The sequence below is a fragment of the Ictalurus punctatus genome, chromosome 17 (assembly GCF_001660625.3).
Source record: "Ictalurus punctatus breed USDA103 chromosome 17, Coco_2.0, whole genome shotgun sequence".
In the NCBI taxonomy this organism is placed as follows: domain Eukaryota; kingdom Metazoa; phylum Chordata; class Actinopteri; order Siluriformes; family Ictaluridae; genus Ictalurus; species Ictalurus punctatus.
Window position 1 is genome coordinate 3,582,395 of NC_030432.2, and position 6,000 is coordinate 3,588,394.

The window sequence follows — 6,000 nt, forward strand, 5'->3', positions numbered from 1 at the left end:
AAACCAGCTCCGCCTCCTTTTAATTGATTGATGAGTGGCGGCTATACTGTTTACTGATAATTATTGAGGTTCACACTGTCCTGAGTAATTTGACACCAAAAATTGGCAAAAAATAAAAAAAATCCTAGGATTAGTTTGCAAAAGTAGGTTTCATATCATCCATGCATTTTCTGGAGAGCCTATCCTACACAGGGTCACAGGGGAGCCTGGAGCCTATCCCAGGGGACTCGGGGCACAAAGTGGGGGACACTATGGACTGGGCACCAACCTATCGCCGGGTACAATCACACACTCGCACACCTATTCACACACTACGGACAATTTAGAGATGCCAATCAGCCTAGACCTCATGTCTTTGCGAAGCATGGGGAGAACATGCAAGCTTTTTTCCAGGCTGCCTTGGATTCCACACATCAGGAGTAAGCCCTCTCCTCCGCGCCCTCCTTTGGCTGTGATGGACAGCCGGCTGCTTCATGGATAGCCTTGATCCTGTGGTGGGGATAACCATACAGGTTTGCTGTTCTTCGATGCTTCTTCGAAACATCCGTGTTTGGGAGCGGGTCTCCTTCTCGGACGTTGAGATCTTCCAGCAGCCTCAGAACGTTGCTCACTTGTGTCCCCACTCTTATTTCTTCTAACATCTGGTTTGGGTCACCACTTTGCACCATCTCTTTTGGAAGGACTTCACTATACCTTATTTTGTCTTGGTTTCTAGGTATCCTGCAGTCATTTTCCCGACTTCTTGACCAACCCACATGTTTCCTTTCACTGTCTCTGAAATTAATCTGGTGTGGGCTCATACCTTTATTGGCTTCCAGGCTGTTGTTAGACGGTCCCTACAGTCCTAATCCAAATACTTATCTGGAATTGGTGGAGATGTTGAACACATGACCTTCAGTGTCCTCCTGGGCTGAGGTTAGGATGAGAATCTCTGCTGATGGTTTTTCCTTGTCGTCTACTATTGCCCGTCTACTAACTCTCTCTCCACCATTTTGGCCAGTAGTTGGAGCAAGTTTTTTTTGGCCTTGTACGGTTTGAAGTGCTCTTTCGTTCTCCCTTGCCTCTGTGGATTTACCATATAAGGCATATCATAAATTTACTTTAGGCTTTGTGCTGTTTCTATGTGCTGCTTCAATTTGCTGTCTCTATGTGCAAAGGGTTTGGTTCTTCCATATGAAATAGCCTCATATAACAGACTGAGACTTCTACAGATCATGGTATAGACCAGGGGTGTCCAATCTTATCCCAAAAGGGTCCGATGTGGGCCCAACCAAGCAGATCCTTCCAACCTTCTGATCTGTAGCCCAACAGTTACCGCTTTAACTCTATAACCTGAGAAAAAAGTCGTATTTTATTCGTCAGTGGAACTGGAATGACTGTCTTCTGTGCAGTTAAGGATGTGTCCTGATGGCTGTGTTAATTGATTTGAGAGCATAAAATACATGAAATCCTCCCAGCACGTCGTCAGCACACCACCTAGTGGCCTTCAATATCAAAGTTTAAGCAAGATATTGGATTCAATTCGATTAGACTAACTCGTTTGAAAATCGCGTCTTGATCTCAACGGAGTCACTGAACCCTGGTCCAACCCGGACCCTTTCCTGCCAACCGAAATCAGAGTGAGCAGCGTGAGGGTTGGTTTGAACGTTAAGAAGACAAAGAAAGGGTAAAGAGACATCCAACGACGCAAAAGCACAACAGCAGCAGCAGGAAGAGAAAGATAAAAGGCAGAGAATAGAAGCGATTGTGAATTGAGATAGGGCAATCAAACATGAAAGTGTGAAGTATGTGTGTGGGTGTTGTTCTGTTCTGTGGATCATATTGCTGCTGTCGCGTGGCAAATGTGTTTGGAATGTGGCATTATCACATTACACAACCTTTCTCTCTGCAGGGGAGCTCTCTCTCTCTCTCTCTCTCTCTCTCTCTCTCACACACACTCACACACACACTCACACACACACACACACACACACACACACACACAGACATCAGGCCATAGCTGTGTCACTGTTGTTCCTGCAGTTCTATGCTATTCAGCTGTCAATCAACTCCACATCTTTCAACTGCCACACCACCGAACAAAGCGTTTGAAATGATAAAAGCTTTTTTTCTTTGTTTACACAATTTTTAAGAAATACCGTTTCTGCTCTCGAAAGCCATGACACATTTCTCAACACTTTCCAAGCACACTTTTTTTCTCTCCACGAATCCTCACGTATTGTAAGCAATCGTATGAGTAACCCATTAACACTCACCTCAGAGTGAAGACCTTTACATTTCTACGATGAATTGAAACGAACTGAATGTTGCAATGAGATAAAAAAAACAAAATTTTCTACCCTAGCACCATGTTTGTATTTCAATTACATTCCATACATTCCACAAATACTGAGCTCACAAATCTACGTTAACTCTCATTAACATGTCAGTCAATGACCTGGTCGATTGAAATCAGATTCGAAACTGTTTATATTCTCGACAGAGAGCCTTCCTCTGACTCTTTGTCATCCTCCGCTTGTCTCTGACTCGGTGCGAGATGGATGACGTTCTTCTTCCTGTTCCTCGGTATCCTGTTTAAAAATGTCATCAGATGAACCTTGGGAGGTGTAACGATTTCCTAAAATGAATTATTGGAGCTTTGCTTCAGAGTCCCAGGTTTGACCCCGAGCTCGGATTTCTGTCAGTGTGGAGATTCACACGTTCCTCTGGGTTCTCCGGTTTCCTCCCCAAAACACGCTGCTACTATAAATTAGCTCCTAAGTGTCAATGAATGCATATGGTGTCCTGTAATGCAATCACACCCAGGGTTCCTGGGATTGGCTCCGGATCCGCCATGGATATTTTCCATACTGCTTATCCTACACAGGGTCACAGAGAACCTTGAGCCTCTCCCAGGGAGCTCGGGACACGATGCAGTGGACACCCTGGACCTTCCAATTCTTCGCAGAGCACAATCGCACACTGCAGACAATATTGGGACTGCCAATCAGCCTACAACGCATGTCTTTGGACTTGGGGTGGAAACTGGAGTACCCCCGAAGCATGGGGAGAACATGCAAACTCCATGCACACTGGGCAGAGCTGAGATTCGATCAAGTTGTTGTTGTTATTTCAAGAGGGTAGATATATTATTATTTTACCTTTAATATCTCATTATTCTGGCGTAATAACTCTGTATTTCTAGATCTTATTCTCTTAATTCAACTAGAATCTCATTATTTAGAGTTAATAATCTTAGTTCGAGATATTATACCGTTTTTTCCTCATTATTTCGACTTAATATCGTGTTAATTAAAGATATCAGATGATGTTATTTTCACTTAATAAAATCATTCATTTTGTCATTATTTCAACTGAACGTTCTGACTTACAAACTCATTATTTCAAAATATGATCTATTATCTATAGTTATTAATATCTTGTTATTTTGTGTTTTAATGTCCCAGATATTAAATGGTAAAAGTAGGGATTTCAGATTATGATTTAAGATAGTTTATATATATATATATATATATATATATATATATATATATATATATATATATATATATATATATATATATAATAAAATATTAAGTTGTTTACTGTCAATCATCTGATTGCAAATGAGATGCAGATAGTTGAACCCAGGAGGAGACTGGCTGATGGTTTCGACATGCAGTGGAAGTGAGGAAAGTAAGAAGAAAGTAAGTAGTACACTCTCCAGTCGCAGCCACTATTACACCACCATCCATGTCGAATCTCAGAAGCATTTCTTAGAAACATTTCACAGTCACTTTGGCTCCCTGTCCCACCAGGGTTAGCTTGTATATATGCAGCATTTATTTAATTTAATGTATACATTTTAAAATGTAGCCTTCCTGTGTATAATATAGTGTATATTATTGGAACAATGCAATGAGTCTGTAGTCCGCCAGAGGGCGCTCATTTACCTCGTGTGGTCTTAAAAAAAAAAAAAAAAGGTAGGTCTACCAACGAGTTTTTTTGTTTTGTTTTGTTTGTTTATTTATTTGTTTTTGTACTCTATATGTCATAAATGTGTATGTGCATGTGTGTGAAAATGAGATGTTAAAAAATAGCAGAAGAGAAACAGGTCCAAATGTTCAGTCCTTTTAGTTTTTATTTATTTTATTTTCACATATCAAATTTAATCACACGTTTTTATTTCTTTTCATATTCATTTAAAAAAAAAAAAATCCACACGTAGGATTTTATTTTTCATGTGTGATTTTCTCAGATGATTCGTTTGTTTTCACACGATCTCTTATTGCTCACACGATGTCATGTGTTTATTTGAATTTAGCACCATGTGCAATTTCTGCCATAACATGATACTAATAACAACAATAAGTCAAGGAGAAAAAACCCTCCACAAAATGCATAAATAATCACTCACTGTCAATCAGGGCCGTGTGTGTGTGTGTGTGTGTGTGTGTGTGAGTGAGAGAGACTCATTGTCTGTCTCAGATTGTTACAGGCTGATACATACTGTTCTGCCAGAGCTCTGCTCTCCTTCTGCTCTCCTAACAGGAGGCGTGTGAGTGTAGGATTGAGCATGAACGTTCTGCAAATGGCTGCGTTATTGACACTCGGTGAAGAAGTGCAGCTTGCCCTCGGTGATGTTGTTGCGCCGTGCGAATGCTCCGTCCTCTGTAGGGAGCCATGATTTCTTATATCGAGCCATCTCGATGGCCAGCCTTTTCACACGTTTGGTCTGTCTTCTGTCAGTGGGCATCTGTGTTTGATCTCAGTGCGTCTGTGCGGTGTTGATGTGTGCTGAGGTTCAGGACCAGCTCAGTGAGGGGACTCGGCGCTGTGCTCAGCTCTTGGCACATTGCAGGGCATTACGATGGTACGAGTACGGCTCTGGAAATGGGGTCAGGATTCGGAGAAATCGTGCTAATCGGACTGATTCAGCTTTGCAGCTGTTATGTGATGTGTTTGTGTGCCACGAAATTCAGTGGCTAGGTGTTTGTCCCATTGGTTGACATGTTGGTTGGTGGGTGGCCAATCAAAATCACTGTACTGCCCAATAAAATCATGGGTAGGCCAATCAAAAGCCCACCAAGCAAGAAGAAGCTCCAGTGTGCGTCCCTGTCTCATGGTTTGCTTGGGTAGGCTAAAAAGTGGAAGCTAATATCATAACGTATGGTGCTATAAGATAGCTACTTAAGTGCATTAATAAAGACTATGGGAAATGAACGAGTAGTCTATATGATCCTAATGATCCTGTTCTGATTACGTTTCGGTGTAGCACGTCATGTTTACCTCGATAAAGTCAGCAAGCGGTCCCCTTGTTCTTCAGAAAATGTACTGTAACGCCATCGGAGTGTAAATATAATCAGATTTGCTGATCGTGCCATGAATCAAATCAGACTTTACTCAGGATACCGTGTTTCATGAAGAAGCCGATCATTCTTTAATTAACGATGTAGCAGAAACCCTCCCCAGATTTTTGTTCACACAGATGCCTCAGTTATTACGAGTCAAATTCATCCCCACTTTTGAAGTAAGTGTTGCGAGACCCTGGGACTAGATATCAGGGAAATAACTTGCACTCAATGTAGTCCTGAGGTATACTGGTCTAGCCTTGGTAGAAGCGTGAGAATCCATGTACAGAGTTTAAAACACAATCCAAACAACCAGCGATGATGGAGGCAGACAGATTAAAGGCAAAAAGCATCAGACAGCAAGGCGATTCCACGACCAGTTATAGAAATGCTAGCAAGATGGTCAAGGCAGTGAAAAAACAAACAGCTCAGAATTGACACAACATGGGAGATTGGCAAGACTTCACAACAAGTAACAGAAAACCATGTGCTTATATAGGGACAACCCAGGAAATAAACAGGAAATGAGCCACTGATTAAAATTCTGTAGACACTGACCTCTGTTGGTGGGGCTGGGAATTCCACCAAGGTGGCTCTGGGAGTCTTTATCGCTATTTCTAATAGCACTAATGATTTAGTGTTCCAGTGCTTCCAGAAGATATTTGTGTTT